This window comes from Rhodnius prolixus, unplaced genomic scaffold (genome assembly GCF_049639745.1).
Source record: "Rhodnius prolixus isolate KJV_2025 unplaced genomic scaffold, Rpr scaffold_16, whole genome shotgun sequence".
In the NCBI taxonomy this organism is placed as follows: Eukaryota; Metazoa; Arthropoda; class Insecta; order Hemiptera; family Reduviidae; genus Rhodnius; species Rhodnius prolixus.
This window is the reverse complement of record NW_027411616.1, coordinates 2,003,097-2,022,295: the sequence shown is the minus strand read 5'-3', so window position 1 is coordinate 2,022,295 and position 19,199 is coordinate 2,003,097. Positions and strand designations below refer to the sequence as shown.

The 19,199-nt window shown below is 35.4% G+C and overlaps 1 protein-coding gene across 1 annotated transcript in view; it reads left to right on the top strand.

Annotated features, from left to right (window-relative positions):
* The first annotated feature begins 12,186 nt into the window (after window positions 1-12,186).
* The window catches only part of AstA (allatostatin A), a 38,270-nt gene continuing 31,257 nt past the window's right edge, over window positions 12,187-19,199 (top strand). Inside the window, exon 1 of the mRNA XM_074134609.1 lies at window positions 12,187-12,261. The gene's annotated coding sequence lies outside the window, so the exon portion shown is untranslated. The remainder of the gene's footprint in view (window positions 12,262-19,199) is intronic.

The following is a 19,199-nucleotide window of genomic DNA, read 5'->3' as shown; positions in this document are numbered from 1 at the left end:
AATTAATGGTTGAAGTGAATATTTCATTGTGAAACTTGGAGTGTATAAAGATTATAATATCTTTTTCAATAGTGCTTACATTGAACTACATCTAAAGCACCGAAAATGAGACATTAATTTATATTTCATTAATATTTACCGGGTAGTGAGTAAAATTTAGCAGAATTTGTAACGAAAAGAGTGGGGATTGCAGAGTTTGATGGCTAAGGAGGAGCTTATTGATAAACATTGCAACCGGTAAATAATAATAGTCTTGATCTTTAATATTCTCATCTGTCTTGAGTGGGGGTATACATAGCTCTGCCACTGTTAAAACCTTTCATTTAAAATATAATTTATTTCTTTATACATTTTAGGCTAATTACGAATATTATAATTATTCAAAATAATTGTTATAAACAAAAACTAGTGCTTTTACTGCAAAACAAAAATGGGAGATGTTATTGCAATGTTGTTTAAAAAATGAGATTAGAATTACAAGAAGACATGGAAAGAAAAGGCATTTAGTAACAAAAGGTATTGCAGTAAAGCAGTGTAAAAAAAATCGATAATTTACAATATAGAGAGGAGGACCTAGATCGTAATGCCAGAAAAAGGAACTTGGTGTAAGAGAAGAATAAAACCTCTATTACAATTCCAATTCATATTGGCTAAGATGTATTGTCGGTTAGTAGGTTCGATTCCCGGTCTAGATCTTGGATTCAATTTGATGGTTAATAAAAGGAATTTAAATTACAGTATGTTGCCTCTGTCCACAACACCTAATTTGGAAGTTGGACGTAAAGAAAACAAAATGGCGTTACTTTACTTATTTATTTTTTTGAAGAGTATGATCTACACTGGATACAACGGTAGGAAAGGTGACTTGGACGTGTATCAAGGGGAAGAGTGTTACGGCCTTGAAAATTAATTCCGATATAAGCATATTAACTGTAACCAATGAATATTATAGATGGTGCTTTATAATGTCATTGCTGAAAAAAGTAATCTTTATTTAATTTTGAGCGAGGATTTTAATTGTCGAACTTTCTGCGAGCAAAAAATTTCTAATAAATATGATTGTTATCAGGAAATTTAGTTATAAAAACTAAACATAAGTTTTATAATACAGACGGCAAAAAACTTAGATTTTCTAAATAATTTTTATCTTTATATTTAAATGGCCGACAAATAGTGATAGAATCGGTGATATTGTATGCCACTTCTGTTATAAACTACACGGTTGTTAGCCTAAATATAAGTCAATTGATAAATGATTTTAAAGTAGATCTAAAAATGTTTTCGAATGGTATGCCTCTTGTCACTTCAATCTCAATTGAAAAACCTTTAATAAATAGTAATATTTTACCTCTATTTCAAACTTAGGATAGGGATAGCGTTTCGGAATAAAACGAAACACCAGAAATTGAATACTCTTGGAAATAAAATGTTGCAAAAGTCTACTCCCTGATATAATTAAAATAGCGGCTGGTTATCATTCCAACCCGAAGAATAGTGTAAGCAAGAGTGGTTAGGTGCTGAATTAAAATTAATTTAAATGGTAGACAAAAAAAATTTTAAACTTTAATTGTTCACAAAAACCCAATCTTGCTAAAGATAAGTATTCGTACTTAAAAAAATAAAATGAATTCAAGACCATGTGAATTGATAAGAAGTTAGTATTTTTTAATAACTGATTGATATAATTAGGAAAAGTAGTAAGCGTAAAGAGTTCTGAGAGGCAGTTAAATATTCCAAAAAGCTGGTTTCTTTGTTCGCAAAAAAAGTAATATTATTTTTGACTTTTGTATTTTATAGCTAACTTTAAATTAAGTCTTTGAAAATGTCTATAGTATCTTTTCTTTCTTTCTCCTTATTTTTATTATTGAATTTATTATCATAATTTTTCGGTTTTCTATTATACAGGCTGACCAGAGTTATATGCTCCACCCACTTTTTTTTTTAACGGCGGGAAATTTCGAAAAATAAAAAACACGTATTAAATCATTTTTAGTCTAGTTAATTTTCAGTGATTGACCCATTTTTTTTAAACCCCTGTATCTCGAGATACAGCATCCAACTTTGTTTTTTCAAATGGAACGTTATATTTTTTCTTGCATATTTTTATAGTATTTGAGCTTCTAAAAAAAAAAAAACAAAAATTTTTTAATCGGTTGTGTTTTTCAAAAGTTTGGTAATTTAAAATATGAAAAACAAATTTCAGTTTATTGTCAAAATTACATAATTTTTTTTTAAAGAATCTGTTCAAACTGGGCACAATCAACGGAAAGGCAAGCCAAAACTCTGGACTACCACGCTTTGCTTGTAGCAGCAGTTATGGTGGCGAAGTCAAGATCTAGACAGGCTAGAGTTATCCGACGTTCCAGATCTACGACTGAAGCCACAGGATTAAGGTTACTGTGCACTTTAATTTTTAGACATCCACCACAAAAAATAGTCCATTGGGGTTAAGCCCGAAGATCGAGGTGGCCATTGGATGGGACAATGAGTACCTAAGCACTTTTCATGGAAATTTCTGTCCAGGTAACGTCGAACAACTCTCGCATTATGTGCCGGGCAACCATCTTGTTGAAAATACACATCTAGCCGACGTTGTAGAGGTGGTAGAACTGGCAAAATGTCTCTTAAAAAAAGTTAGATACCTTGCACCAGTTAAGTTCTATCTGTAGAAGTATGGGCCTATTAGTTGATTTCCTAAAACTCCACACCAAACGTTTATAGAAAAAACAACCTGAACGTTGAATACAGTAGAATATGTAATATTCTAATAGTAATAATAGTAATACATAGTGTATTCAAAAACGTACACCATACTACAGTTCACTTTCTGGAAAGTGCTCGTTGGCTATTGAGTAATACTGGTGGCACTTGGGTTCTCTGCAAGATTCTATTTCAGTGTGGTGTACGCTTTTAAAAACCATAATGTTAGTAAGAATTATAATGGGTCAAATGTTGCGAGTTTGAAAATTCTTAATAAGTTCTAAACTTGAGCATAGTTATAAAAGAAATTCATGAGAGTTACAGTTTCAGTAGTTTTTCCAAGGCACAAACACTTGGATTTGGGATGAATAAATACCTATTTATATGCGTGGAATGAATTTATGAGTCACCGTTTTAAAAATAGATATGTGGCCATCATAAAAGTATCGGGCTCAGATTAAGGGGAATAAACTACTAAATGTGGAGCTTAAAAAGATTACACGCTCCGATAAGATGACGCATTCGATAGATACAAGAATTGAACCACGAGAATATTTAATTCTGGCGTGAAAAAAAACTACAGGAATTCCTATGCCGCAATAACCAGACTACCCGTGTAAACACCAGAAAGGAGTGACATAATCATGTGAATATGGCTACCACTAACAATGGAGCCTCACCAAGTTATCTTTTTAAGAGGCGATAGTTTTGATAATTCGGAAGACAAAATGTAGCAGAAAAGGGAAGGGCAGGATAATGCTCAAATATATCTTAATAGATTTTTTTATTCTGCATATCTGCTAAGTTCTGCAGGCCAGAAGAGAAATTAATATTAATAATTTTTTTAGATTGAGTTCATTTCACTTAATAATATTTTTTCCGTGAATTGGCATGTTCAAAAAAGCGGGAAAAATGTATTAAGAAGAGCGAAAATAGGTGATTTAGTCGAAAAGCTTGAGCCAGTCCCTGCGGGCATCAAGCCAAATGGACATTTGAGCTGTAGGAATCTTCGGTTTTTGATTCAACTGACCACGCACTCATAAACAGGGAGTGTAAGTAATCTTGGGTCTCCATTTTCCATTTACTATTTACAAAGGTTAGCTTACTTGTTATTCATTTTGGATGAATATCCGTTATGAATTTCAAAAGCAAACTGTATAATGACCATCCCAGATGACTGTGTGAACAGGGTTGATATCTCTGTGCTCTCTAGTCATTTGCGGGCAATCCAGCGATCCTAGGCCTCTCCTTTCGAGTAACTCTAGCCGCACTACGTCAACCGCTGCTCTACAAGTGCTGACTGGAAGTCTTCCGGTGGATTTGGAGGATGTAAAGTATGCCACAAATTATCTTTTGTGATGGGGAGGAAGAACGAACTTGGAGGGAATTACAGTAGGCCCCTTTAAAGTGGTGACTGTAGAGCGTGTTTATTAAGGGAGAGGATGAAAGGTCACCTTGGGAATTGGAAATACGTTGGTCTCCGTCTTTGAAAGGAGGCATCACTTAGAAGTTTCTGATGGATGAGCGGTAGTCCCCATAGATTCTTCTGCAGTTGCTAGACTAGTGACCGAGTGTGGAGAGCAGATAGTGAGAGATAGGTTTGGTGAGAAGTAATCTTGGAATGTGCGCGCTAGGAGGACCTCTGCATGAACTTACAATTAGCCCTTGGCTTGAACTAAACGTATTTCTCTTACTCAAAGAAAATGCGAACGCGTAAAATGCTTTTACGAAATTTGTAGAAGCGGCTTTGACTGCGAATGCAAAATTCGCCTGGTTAGGCGGAGTGCGAGTCTGATTTATCAGAGAGTGTTGTCTGAAAAAATCTAAGACTATCTGTTTTTGGCTAAGATCAAAATGGTAACCATTCCGAAAATGTGAAACCAGCTCACATTTTATGTTGAATACAGGTTGATAGTTTGGACGACAACATCCGACTTTATCCGACATAATGTGCTGGTTTGTAAACGCTCTATTTTCTTTCTTCCACCGAAAAAGCTTTTTATGTTATTGTTTGGGTAATAGAAAAAAACAAAATGAAGTAGGTTGAAATGAATTGTTCGCCTTTGTTCTGTGAAGCCTGCACAGGGATACTTTTTCCTCTCTCTCTGTGTGAAGCCCATTATTGACCAGATTCGATGTCATTGAAATGTTAAATTAAGGAAACTGATCTTTTATACACAGATTGGCCTTGAGTTGATAAAGAATCCTTACTATGGGTTTTTTGTTGGTGTCAACAATTTTAAAACACACTAGTATATCGAGGAAATAAGAGTGTGGCCCTTGGATGAAGATTAGTGGATTGAAGAATTTGGGAAGATCTTTGATTAGAACTGACTAGATGCACTATTCCTGATGGTTTTTGGCAGTTTCGATGGAGATCTATTGGATTTGTAGAGAATGGGGAAGTTACAATTATGTTGGTCGGGTAGCCAGAACTGGAAAGTCTATAGTTCTGCTATCAAAAAAACTATTCCTTAAAATTTACTGCAAATTTGGCTGAATAAATGACATACTAAACTCTAACCGCTAGTAAAAAAAATTACTCTGAATAGAACTAAGTATTTTTAAGAATTAACAAAGTGCAAGTAAAAAAATGTGTAGAGTAGGACTGCTGCAGCCGGAAAGCAGAAGTAACTGCAAGGAAGTGTTTGTTATTAGGGTTTCAGGTAGCGGTGGATATGGACGGAACCTCCCCATGTCGGATGGTGTAAGCAGATTAAAACTTCCTCTGATTTCTAGAAGCAATTGTGACCAGAGACCTCAAATGTTTTTTATGTGCGCCTTCTTCCACACGCTGACAGAGGAAAAGGTGAAGATCATTGCTAGTTCAGTGACCACAGGCCATACACTCTCGATAGGATCTTGTGGAAAGGTGAAACCAAATGCTTTCCGCTACAAGAGACTAGGCGAGTGAAATGGGAGAAAATATAATGTTCAAAGCACTCCTGTTTCGTACATTTCAAGTCAGTATGGAAAGGAAGGAACTGTATAATACGAAGGCGCTACTGTAGCTAAGGGTTCCTTTAATAATACTACAACTCGTCAGAAATACGATGCAAGATAAAGTGGTGAGGTAAACAAAGGTGCAGGCCAAAGTCTCTGTTTGTACAGTAATGGCCTGAGGCAAGGACATCCGCTAACGGGTCTCAACTTCAATGTAGTCCTAAAAAGTAATGCAGGAGGCAAAGCCCCATAAGTCTTATCAGGCTTTGGCTTACACAATGACTAGAGAGTTATTTAGGGGTCTAAAGGAAGTTTCCCTTGGGTTGATTAATGCAGCCGAGAAAGTACTGCTTAACAACCACTCTGATTTTATTTACAAACCGATAGCTGAGAAGTAAGCTGGTCTCCAAAAATACTAAATCTACTTCAGTAGTTCTATTTTTCTTGAGGAAACTAACATAAAATTACTGTAAATTGAAATATTGGTGAGTAAGAAAAATTGCAAGTAATATTGTTACAGTTAAATAATTTTTATTTTATTTATTTGTAGGAGTACGACTGTGGATTATTATTGTAAGATTATTAAATGCGTAGCAAATAGGAGAATATTGAAGTATGAGCCGTAACCACTTTATTGAATTGGGTGGCCAGAAATAAATGAACTTCGGAGAGAAACAGCGCAGCTTTATGTCCTGTGTGACCTCTTGAAAGCCAGTTATGGTATGAGGTCTCCATTCTCTTAGTTTCTCTCATGGAGCAGCAAATAGCCTTGCTATTTTCTTGTATTTGAAGAAATCGCTTCAAGTCCTCAACCATCTTCCGCTTCCTGTGTGCAGATATGGAAAACAAAAAACGCACCAAACTCAACCTTTCATATCGCTATGTGGCACCAAGGCTTTCTTCAATGTCACCAAAATAAATTCACGGTTGAAAAAATTAAATATAAAAAAGAAAAGCTGTAACAATAAATAATGCTAAAATATGAACAGAGGACGAAATACAGATAGTTTGGTGCTACCATTACTAGTACTGGGCCAAACAGTACAACGCTAGATGTATCTGTGAATTCCAAATCTCAGAATCTGCGAGGGTTCTAAGAAAAGCACGTTCTCTTCCAGCAGCTGCTAACTACCAGGTGTCTAAATTTTCTGTGGATAATGGCATGGAATGAGTTAGGAGGATCTTGGGGTAAACTCCATCTCCTCACAGAATTTGTAGGTACCATCACGTTCCAAAACCAGTTTCTTCAGGTACCCAGGGCAAAACCAGGCTCTCCAAGAGCCATGAAGACTCACCATCCTCCAAGGACCCTCTCAGGTTCAGAAATTCTTAGATATCTTGGACTGAATGGAGTAATCCCAGTTGATAAAGTCACTCAACCAGGTTCGCTAGAAAAGTTCTAGAATTAGTGGGTTGAGTGGAGTCAAAAGGGAAGGGTTAACTCTACCGCCCTTCTAAAGATGGCATACTAGATTAAGAATTATGGTTGAGTTATAGGAAGGATCTGCACCCATCAGCAGGTAACTACTCTTAAGGCAATCCCCAGGAAGAACAGCAAGTTGGCGGGGCTTTGTCACCACTCCCTTGTGACAAAACAACTCTTCTTCCAATGCTCCCAGGAAGGTTACATCCCATTCTAACATCCTTTAATCAGCCATCAATGGCGCCTAAACGGAAGCATGCTACTTGCCTTGTTGCTCTTTAATAGAAAAACGAAATTCGCTGAAAATACTTTATTCCTACTTGAAACAATTAAAATTCAATTTTCGAAAGTTGGCATAATTGCAATTTATTCTTACTAGGGACAGTAAGCAGAAACGAAACAACTGTTGGATGCATTAACAAATAACTAATTTTAATTCGATGGAATTAAAGGCAATTCAATTTATTCACATCCTTTGATTTTCAAATTATTGAACTACCAATTAAGTCAAGAAGCTGGAATCTAATTGAACAGTTCCTCTTAGTCTGGCTGTACAATTCTACAAATTTATTCCATCGCTGGTTCTTGTACAAAATCTCTCTAATCAAACATTTCATTTAACCAATCACTTAAATTGCTTAACATTAAAAATATAATTAGAAGAATGGGAAGGATGTTGGCTGGTCTAATCGTCAACAGCGTGGCTTTTTTAAGTGAGAGATCCCCAGATCGAATTCTTTAGCAAATATTTGTTTATAGTAAAGTATGAGTTCGGCCCCCGTCCAAGACACCTAATTGGTAGTTGGATGTTAAGCCTCGCTGAAAAATTAGGCGATTACTTTATAATGAGAAGAATTTACGATTAAACATGGAGTTAACCATTAAACTCCCCTGTAAATCTCTAGCAACCAGAACACTACTAAACATTTCTTTAAACATGCTGAGATTTTCGATAATATTTCAAAACAACTGTAACATTTATTTGCATTCGGTGGTTTGACCTTCAAACAGACAACGTTGGTAGATGGTATCTCTGACTGTTTAGAGCAGGGGTGCCCAACCTTTAATCATTTTATGGCTCGCGAGATTCGTCCTAATTTTACCAAATTGTTTATTACCTCCAAATGGAAGTGATTGACTTACAGTATAATAAAGAACAGAAAAACATTTTTGGAACATCAGAATCAACCATGTGAGCGCATTTGGATCGACCTACACTTGCGAACAGTTTTTTTCCTCAAGCGCGACGATGCATTAATTCATGCAAAAAGAGTAGAATCGATTTCGTGTATAAAAATCATTACGCAATCAATAATTACTTCATGTTACTGAAATCTTCACTCTATCTAACCTTACTGCGGCACAACAAAAAATGGCACCTAGGCGAAATGGCAAATTTAAACTTCATGCATTTTTGAGTTACGGTGGACACTGACCAATTTGATAAAATTAATAAAACAGAAATTTACGGTGCAAATTCAAAATATGAATTCTGCATGATTACAATAACCTCTCTTACTTCATCAAAGCAAAAAATTAAAACTGTCCGGTAGGACAACGGAAGAGGAAGTATCAGGATAAGACTTAACATTCTTAGAAAAGCTTAAAGGAAGATGATCAGAGAATTCAACTGAAATAATTTTAAAATCATCAATAAAAGAGATACACTCAAGAGACACGCAACAATAATCAGTGGCTGAACAACCCATACCACCAATAAAGGTATACTCACCCTCAGAATTGCCTTCAAAACGTCTATTTAATATAGTCAAACTGTGGTCATCACATAGTTCCAACACCATTACTGTTCAATATCTTATATCGCCAGTTCTCAATTGGATATACCTTATGATTATCAATAAAACAGTCATTTGGAAGTGCCTGTGAGTCCGCCACTCTCGCGTTACAATCTCCAATCAATATTACATGGCTATCTGACAAATGCTGTGATAAATGATTTAATTCATCAAAATCACGTTCCCAGAAATTACAATTTAAGTAAATTGGGATTATATATATGTATCTCTAGGGCATTTCTTAAAACATTTTCTGTTTTTTAATAAAACTAAAACTAAAACATTTGACATTAATATTTTCAATAACTAAGAAAAAGTAAACATTTTGTTTTAATTCCATTCTATGGGCCGACCATATTTGGAATAGTTGGTATCCAAATAAGTTTATAATCAAAGAAATAATTAGAATATAAATAAAAATTTCCCTTCATAATAAAAGTCTCCAACAAAATAAACACATCATAATCTTTTAAAAAATAATAAAACGTTTGATCATTCAACTTACCCTTTAAACCTGCAACATTAAGACAAACAAAAGATACAGATCTAAATAAAGAACTAACTCTGTTAACATTCAGCTTTTTACATGAATTTTTCTAGCAGACGATGTGCTCTCAAGGTGATGCCCGAACCACTGTAGGCAGTGCGGTTAGTCGAGTATCGTTATGTGAAGCAGCGCCAGAAAAGTAATGTTTTGGGAGAGTGTTAGAGAGCACAGAAGATACACTAACTGGCTCAATTTCAAAATTCCATTTTCTTCACTGCAACACACCCCCAATTGTCGTGCCAAAAAAAACTTATGGCCATCAACTATTCAAAATTATTGATTATTTTTCGTGTACCACCAACCAGCAACTCGCGTACCACAGGTTGGTAAACGCTGATCTACACAGAAACGAAGCACACTGCTCACAGATTTTATCAAAAATTGTATTATTTCAATCACAAATATTTACGAAACTACTCGTTGAAAATTGTTGAAATTTTAACACAATACTGAGAATGTACAAACGTATACATGCACCTATTTTCACTTTTCAGAAATTTGTAAAACCTGGTAAAAAAAAGACAAGCAATAGAGGTTCTTTTAACACCAGTGTGACCAGAATCAAACTCCTTAAAATAAAACTAATATTTAAACAATTATATGTAAAATAGAAATAAATAGACAATTTTGAATTGAAAAAACTTCGTAACTTCTAATGGAAAAATATCTACTTATAGGAATACCAACAACACATCATTTAATTTAATAAATTGTTTCTGTGGCAAGAGAGTTAATTTTTCCGATTTAAGCAATCTACAACATTATCAACGGAAAAAACAGATGTTGAAATACTTCACGCTGGACTATCCGCAAAAGCTGGCCGCCAGATGCTCTACCAACAGTCGCCTTTCTGGTTGCAGATATCCACAGGTAACACAACTCTCGTAATCGGCTTTTTCCAGAAAAACTTAAAATGAAATTTAAAAATTCATTTTTTACGTGTAAAGAATAAATGGAGTATCATTTCTTTTGCTCCGAAGGCCCAGTGCCATTTTGATAAATATCCACAGTACTATTTACATCATAAAGCCTGTTGAAAGTCACCTATTTTATCGCTACTTTTATCACTGTCTCCTTCATCGGCTTTACTATCCGAACTTAAACGAGTGCTGTATCTAAATTGCTGAAGTTTAGTTTGTGCTGCGTGAAAGTCCTGTTCTACATGAATTAAACAAAACAATTAAACAGGCCTAGGCATGGACAGCATACATTATCCTACGAAATCACCATTATTAAAATTATTAATGACATGTGGGAGAAAGTGGAATTTCCAAACCAATGGAAAAATTATTTAATTGTACTCATAGAGAAGGAATTAGCTATGCGGATAGCGTATTGGATTCCCACGCGGTGGTCCCGGGTTTGAATCCAGCTGTCCGGTGATGGACCATGTTGTCTGTAATGGGAGAACACTGTCTGGAGGCCGGAAGTGCATTGAAAAAAGCTCCAGGCGCCAATAACCTCAGATGTTGACGCGCCTTAAATCATTAAATAAATAAAAAATTGTACGCTTTCTGAAACTAAATAATAATATACAGAATTCTAACTTTTATCGGCCGATCGCTCGTCATTCCTCATGCTCGATGAAAAGAGAGGATGATTCAATTTCGATTAGAATGGTGGCTGGAATACAATCGTATGTTGCCTCTGAGCCAATTCGGTCTCAGAAAAGAAAAACCTGTAAATGACTGTCAGATATAGCTATCATTGATATCTATCTAGGGTTTAAACAAAATAAAATTACATTAATATTCCTAGATTTTCTCTTTGCCTAAAATAATTTACAACTACCAATATTGGCTAGAAAATAGAAAGTTCTAAACCTTAAACCTGAATTCATAAGAAACATTATTCATTTAATATCGAATAGAGTCATATATGTTGTACTATGTGACATAATAGAAGGGCCCCTGGATACAAAATTTGATTACCGCAAGGCAGCATTTTGACATCAAATTCTATGCATTGTACGTTAATGATTTGGAGCACATCACGCAAAATGTAAAACGGCTGCAGTACGCAGACGATGTTTGCATTTATGCAACAAAGAAATCTATAGACGAATGTAAAAGAGAACTTGAGATATTTGTAAGAAAACTAAATCAATGGACTTACGATAACCGACCCTCATATCAGAGCCAAAATTAATGTTAGTTACATTCACTAGAAAAGGAAGGTTACATCTCTGCAACGAGCTTTATTTGGGTGGTAAGAGATTTCCATATCGGCGAATTTCTGGGAGTAGTTAAAGGATAAATCCCTTAATTGGAAACTCTACTCGAAGAATGTGGAAGCCAAGAATGGGAGATATATAAGCATTCGAAGACACAAAAATTGTGGAAGATACAAAAGTCTGGGAAGTTTCTGTATTGTTTTACAGGGTCATTATTCCTGGTTATCTGGTAAGAAGAAGTAAAATATGTAACTAACTCAGTAAAGCTAGAGATCGTAACGATCTTAAGTCTAAAATCAAGGATATGATCGGACATTACTTTGTGCCTTAATTAACTGCCATTGCATGATTGTATTAGTTACTCGTACGTTTGAAAAACTTTTTCAGGGAAAATGATTCAAGATAAAGTAGCGTTTGAAAAAAAACAGTCATTGTTTGAGTGTGAGTCTCACACCAGATTCGTTTCCTTACTAGAATCTTACAAGAAATTTATGAAAAATAGCGTGAAGACTTAACAGCACGCTGTGAAGGACATGACAGGAATCATCTTTATGGATTGGGGTAACCTTTGGGGTGGACGTTCCGTATCGCAGAAGTGGGGGCCCTACCCACTACCTATATAAAGCTGTTCTGGAGCAGTCTCCACCTCAGTTAACTTGGTGACTACGCTACCAGAAAGGTGGGTACTTACCAATATTTAGTATAATAGTTTTTTATTTTTTTTATTTAAAATCATTAATCCAAAAAAGTCTAAAAATACCAATAAGAGAATATACATTTGAATCTGTAGTATATTAATGGTCTAAATTTTATTTATTTCCAAAAATAAATCCAAAATCAAGTCGTTTCCCTCAAAACGGCCTTATATTATAATTAAATGACTCAAATAATTAAACCTAGAAAGTGAATACTTTTTTGGGGATCTTTACCGCCCTCACTCAGATGTCAAAAACTGCCTAAAATAAATATTCTTAATGTAAATGGAATTATAGTCATAGATTCTTTGTGTATTTGGTATAATAAACACTGAAGTGCAATTTCTTGTCCACCGGTCAGCGTCGCTAGAACATTTCTGAAATAATATCTCTTGGATTATTATTATATCAGATCAATATTGTTTTGTAATAGCCAGTTTTTTCTGAAAAAATTGTCGAATCCACTAAATAAAGTGGCGCATTAACTTTTAATGAGATGAATTTGCAAAGCTTTGGTATCAGAACCATGGTCAGGCGACTACAAATTGGGTACCGGCCACACAAAAAGCCCACCAACGAAATTATATCACAAATTCAGAAATTACTTTGTACTTGAAGTTAGATTGTGGTGTTAGTATGCGACAGTTTGATTGTGGTTTAGCACACCACAAAATGAATCCTTTCTTGTGTGATTCTTTTCTGTATTTACTAATAATAAACTTTAGTACCTTAAAAAGTGTCTAAATTCAAATTTAGTAAAATGTGATTTCTTGTCGAAAATTTCCGCTGTACTGTTCGGAATAAAGTAAACGCCGGAAAATAAATCCCTCACATAAATTTTGGAGTTCAATTACAAAAACTGTAAATAAAGAGAACGGAAACAAGACGTGATATGACGTTGAGATTAAATGTTTTAGACAATTATTTAATCAATTTACTTTAATTTTTAAACAATTTGAAATTATCGTTATTCCACACTAGCCACAGCGCCAACTAAGTATGTACAGCAATACATTACTTATATTATTTATTCATTAACTATTCAGTTTTAGAATTTATAAATCGGTTAGATTTGTTTTAAAGAGGTGATTTTTCCGCTGTTCGTTCCACCAAAAGTCAAAAAAGTCTCAAAAAAAGATACAATAATCAAATGAATAAGGTAAAATAGTCTCTTTACAGACAAAAGCAGAAAAATGAAATAAATATAATATTCTTTACTATAATGAACATAATTATAATAATAAGTCATATTTTAAGCAACTTAATATTTAGCTTATGTATCGACACATTTCGGTGATACAGATACATCTAACAATAGATAAATCAATTTAATAATTAAATTCCTTCACCAATACGTATCTATATGCCCATGACGCTTTACAATGATCCAACGAACTTTTCCTACATTTGCCATTTAAATAATCCAAAATCTCCAGATTTAAACAATCTTACTTAAAATATAAAGATCTAAATTCTCATAATATTGGGCATCTTCTCTGTTTTATAAATTACACAGCGAATACAACTTTACTTTCTTGTTAAACACGTATTTATTAAGATATAGCGATTCACAAATTTATAAGATTAATGCCTAAAGGCGGCCATGAGTTCCTGGTGCATCAAGCTGCAAAGGTGTCAAAGGATATTTACAGCAATTGGGATTCAGTGAAGAATTTTTTTAAGACAATTCTCTAAGACCATTGTGGTTCTGTTTGACCCTGACTTTCCAGTTCAAATCAACCATTCAGAGATTGCTGGTTCTAAAGTTACCTTCACCTTTTATATGGACAACCTGAAACTGAAACAATATGCTGGATGCTAGGAACAACTACAGAACATTTTGACTTGGTAACGTCCTTCGCATAGGATGCGCTATGCAGGGCGCAACAGGCAAGATTCACGCAGGCCACATCACATTTACAACTTTGTTAAATTTATATTCTGAAGTGAGGATTCAGGAATATGGATAGGATAATTAAAGCACTATATAATTGTATTTATAAAACTAAAATTATCTTTTTCTCACCGAAACTTGCCAGCGCTTTCCTCATACTATTGTCCAATATCTGGATTCAAGGACTGAGGACAGACAATCTTCATTAAGGCAGACAGATGTTTATCAGCTAATCTTGATCTGTATGCTGTTTTATTTTTATGCGGCAGATATATTGCTATCAAACGTCGCCGGAACTGAGTGCATCCGTGTATCCACGTCTTCAGGCACCCAGGAAGGGCATTGGTACCCTCGTCTTCAGTAGTTAAAAGGTTAACGAGGGCATTGTGTGTACGGTATTGCCTCAATCTCACCTGAGCGCTACTTTCTTTATAATAATTTGTTCGATCTTCATTCTATTTCAGAACATCGTGGGCCACAATATATTGCCTCGGGGGCGGCATGCGGCCTGCCCCTGCCCTGCGGGATTGAAAAATGTGCACTTCTGGACATTAAACGGGAAGTTACTGCCCGTGGTATAGAAGACCTGGCAGTGCTTTGTTCTTGGCGGGGAGGGGATCTTGCATTAATTTGTCGTTTAAAAATTATTCACTTCCGTTAGAATTACGAAGTTTCTGAACTTTTTCTCTTGGTTTTGCGGTTTCTTTAATTTTGTTTATATTTTATGATTTCTTCCTACGTCTTAGCGGTTTTAACATTTCGGAAGCATTAACTTCTGTCCTACACTCCGGTTAGCCTGTTACTTTTAGAGAAGGCGCCCTCTGTCTACCCTCACAAATCGGCTCACCTCTGCGTACCTCATGTCCTGCATCACTTCCTAGTTGGCTTCTCTTCAGATTCTTCATTTTATAGCCCGGAAATTTTTCCACCACTATCTTAGACAATTCAGTGACCTATAATGTTTATAAGCACTTCGGAGTGTTCATGATACCGATGGGTTAATATACGTAGTAACCTTTGCCTTCTCTGAATAACAAATGGCGACACCATTTGTAGTTTTCTGATTTCTACAGCCATGTAAGCATACTCGCTAAGATACGACCCTAGGTATTTCAAACATTCTTACCCACCGTTCTGACTGCTTTGGTCTCTTTCAAATCTTCATTTTTTGTTTATTATCTAAAGAATAGGTTAGGTTATGCCCTCAACCTTGCGAATTCCGTCACTCGTGTGAGGGCCTCATCGAATAGCTAAAACCGTCCCTTGATCCGCCTTACTTCTTCCTTCCACTACTTCTCTGACAGCCTTATTTTTGGCCTCGAAGAGTAAATGTGAGGTCTTAAGATACTCTGGCCTGAATTAGTACTGCCCCTTAACCAGTTTAGCCTTATCTTTTCCCCTGAGATCTTAAGAGTATAAGTAAATAACTATAATTACGGACTCCCAGGGCAGTTCACAATGGCAGTGCTGCCAGATTTCACTAACTACAAGTAATACAGAGGCAACAAAACATTCAGTATTTGCTGTGAGAGAAAGTGGTTTTTTAGTTCACAAAGATTTTCAAAATCCAAATTTCATGTTTAAAGAGAATTTGAAATAGTCATGACTCACCCCAGATTTTTCATTTTCATTAAATTAATTTTTAAAATAATTGAATTATTCGCTTCCATTTAACTAGATCTAGATAATGACGCTATCACTGGAAAAGTGCATATTTCGCCAGTGCTAGCGTAATGTATTATTCAAAATAAATCAAGTAATATTTGAATACAAACGTTATTATTTTGGTTAAATATTTCAGGATGTCAACATCACAATTTTTGAAATAAAGCACTTTTACTTTCTGCTACTGCTTGTTGTGGCGCGTTGTGTGCGTAAGACTTCCAAATGGAACTTTTGTCGCAACTAAACGAGATAAATCAAAAATGTAGTTTTTAGAAAGTTAGCTCTTTCTCTTTTTCTTTTCAGTTTAAGCTCTCATACAACCTTGATCAAAATTTGATTTACAGTGCTCTCTTGAGTTTTGCTGAACTAAATACTTCTCGTTCAAAACCCCAAGAGCATTCCTTCGGAAGTAGCTCTTTGGCCTTTTTGCAATATCTGCTGATATGTTTATGCTACAAATCCTGCCCAGAATGGACAGTATGCTTCAAGATCTAGCATTTGCGAAACAAGGGCACCGATCTAGGAAGTGGTTCACCGTTTTTCGATCACTTTCATCACAGTTCTAGTTGTTTGTAACACAAGCATATTTAGTTTGCACCCTACTCAGGGTGGGAAGAGACATCGTTCCTTTCTGAATTTTTATCCAGCTATACCTTTGTCTATTCAACTCTCTAACTGTCATTTTCTGTGCCAAACAATTTCTTAATTACCGCTGCTTTAACACCAAGAACATCGAGATACCAACTCATTGCCACATACGAATATGTGTTATATTCCGGAATGTGCAGGTACTCTAAAAATCTTCACATTACTCCTCGTTGAGACTTTTAACTATATTTTTCCAAATACTTTTTATAATTTTTTTTTTTTTTTAATAATTCTAATTTTCCTGTTCTAAACAATATTGGGCAAAATATTAGGATAATACAAAGTAATTTTTTTTTTACAAACTGAAGGCTACTAAGAAAATCTTACATGTCACATCTTTAGCCGATGTACCTGTGCGTCCTCTTCCCAAAACAACAATCTCCTTAGTTGGCAGGTACTTTTCGGAACAGCTGCAGTGATGTGTACATCTTCCGGCCACTAGGCATCATCATATCCTGCATACCATGGCAGGCAAAGCAGGCATTTAACCGAGTAACCCAGCTCAAAAACTAATCCCTACTACCTGCTCTTGCACACCAATCACATTCACAACTCAGGGACTTCGGGTAAAGAGAGTCGTAGTTACTTCTCCATCGAGCAAACGTATCCAGTGTCTCGGGACAATTCAAAATTAAGCAGTTTCTCTTCAATATAATTTACGGTTCTACCATTATTAAATATTAACTTAGTATTAAAAGCATTGCTAGAATTCAAAGTTCGAGGGAAAGGTTAAAGGAAACGTGATTTTACGGAATAGCCGATACCATTCTAATCTATATTTTTTCTCACAAACGGCTCCCACAGTATTCAATAAAAATTTAATAAATCACTTTCTGAATGTTCAGTTTTAATGTAGAATTTTTGACTAAACGTTTTATTGATAATCGGCTCACAAAAGGAATCCATCTTCTGTTAATATAGTATATAAATATTGTAAAAGAGAAATATGACTCGCTGGTTAGACATCACTTATCTTGCTGTGCATTGTGTGTGGAATTCCCTCTCGAGGAGAATTGAGAACTTGGCGATTTCAGGCTTAAATATCGTTCGACAGTTTGAATGGTGCACCTTATCGTAAAAATACAGTCAAGTCAACTTGGCTTGTCTACATTTTATACCTCACATTTCTGCTCACGAGCTGCCAATCTACGATCTATTCTTAGAATGTTTCAATATGTTTTATTTAGGTTTTCATCTAGTACAAGTATATGTAACTGTTCGAGTTGGTTGTAAGTTTCCTCGTGGGGTTACGAGGAAGAAATACGCTGGATGTGCATCCTATATAGCTGTCTTAGTTTGTGGAATTTTTGGTTGCGGTAAGAGCTAATAGTTGGTTACAGATATCCTTGAACTTTTTCGCTGCATACATGTTAGTTTTGCTTGTATATTGTCTTAACATAAGCCTTGATTTCATTATGATTATTCAAGGTATGTCAAAAGCTGAAGTCATAGGCAGCGAGAGTCTTTTTCAGTTGAAGTGGCGACGGTTAATTAAGATTCTTAAACAGTGACCACCATCCACTTCAAAGATTGTGTATTCAGAAAATGGATGTTCATTCATTTCCAGCAATGGAATACCATGCAAGTAATGAAAAGCTCAGTACTGAGCGGTTTTGTCTTTGATCTTTTTGTTTAGTTTATCGCCAACGAAAATTTGAGAAAATTAGAAGTCTGTTCCATCATGACCAACAGTGAAGAAATAGGGGACCGGACCAAGGTCGACCAAATACTGCAACATTACATACAAACAACGAGAAGGTGTATGAGTTAGCTGTGACTGTAAGCGTTTCAAAAGTATCACTCAGTACATAAAGTAAAATAAATTATGGGAGAGCATTATAGAAGACGGAGATCTCCTAAATTCTGACCAAAAACAAATTGCCGATATGTTTCTGTGGTTGGGAAGCGGTTCCCATCACTACACGCCAGAACGTGACAACAATGCCAGAATGTGATGAATGTAAGTTGGGAGGCTCTGCACAAAAAAGTCAAAGCCGATTTCAGCTTTTCTGATTTTTTTCTGGAATACAAACAAATTTCTTTTTATAGATTAATTTGTAAGGGATAACGAACTAATGGCAATTATTGCTTAAGTCTTCTGGGCCAATTGGATGAAAAAGTTCTTGAGAAGAGATCTGAATGGCAAAAGAACAAAATAAAATTGAATCAGAACAATGCACTTGCTACAATGGTGCTTTTAGCAATAGAGAAAAGAGAAATTATAAATTCGAATTGTTGGAATCTCCACTCTAATCAGCCTTTAGGTACGCTCTGACATCCACCTGTTTACAAATCTAAAAAAAATTAAGGCTAGAAAAAATTTTGATTAAAATGAAAAGGTGAGGGGTATTTTGCACTTTGGAAATACTATGGCTAAAAACCTGCTTTTTCATACAAAAATAAAATCATTGACCTGCTTACACTTGGATAGTAAATAATTATACAACTCCAAGTCCAAATATTTCGACAAAAATTGTGCTAGACTGGGAACTAGTATTTTCCAGCAGAATTTGAAGTGATAAATCCACTTCGGAAACGTGACACGATCGCACTTCAGCAAGTGAAAAAAAAGTTGATGCACACTGACACATGAGAGCGGCTCCTGATACCAAGAGGTTGAATGTTTTTCATTGTATGAAGGAGTTGTATGCCCGCCTGATGAGAACTTTGATCACAAACTATGCGTTGGCATGAATAGTCTGATGTACAGGTCAG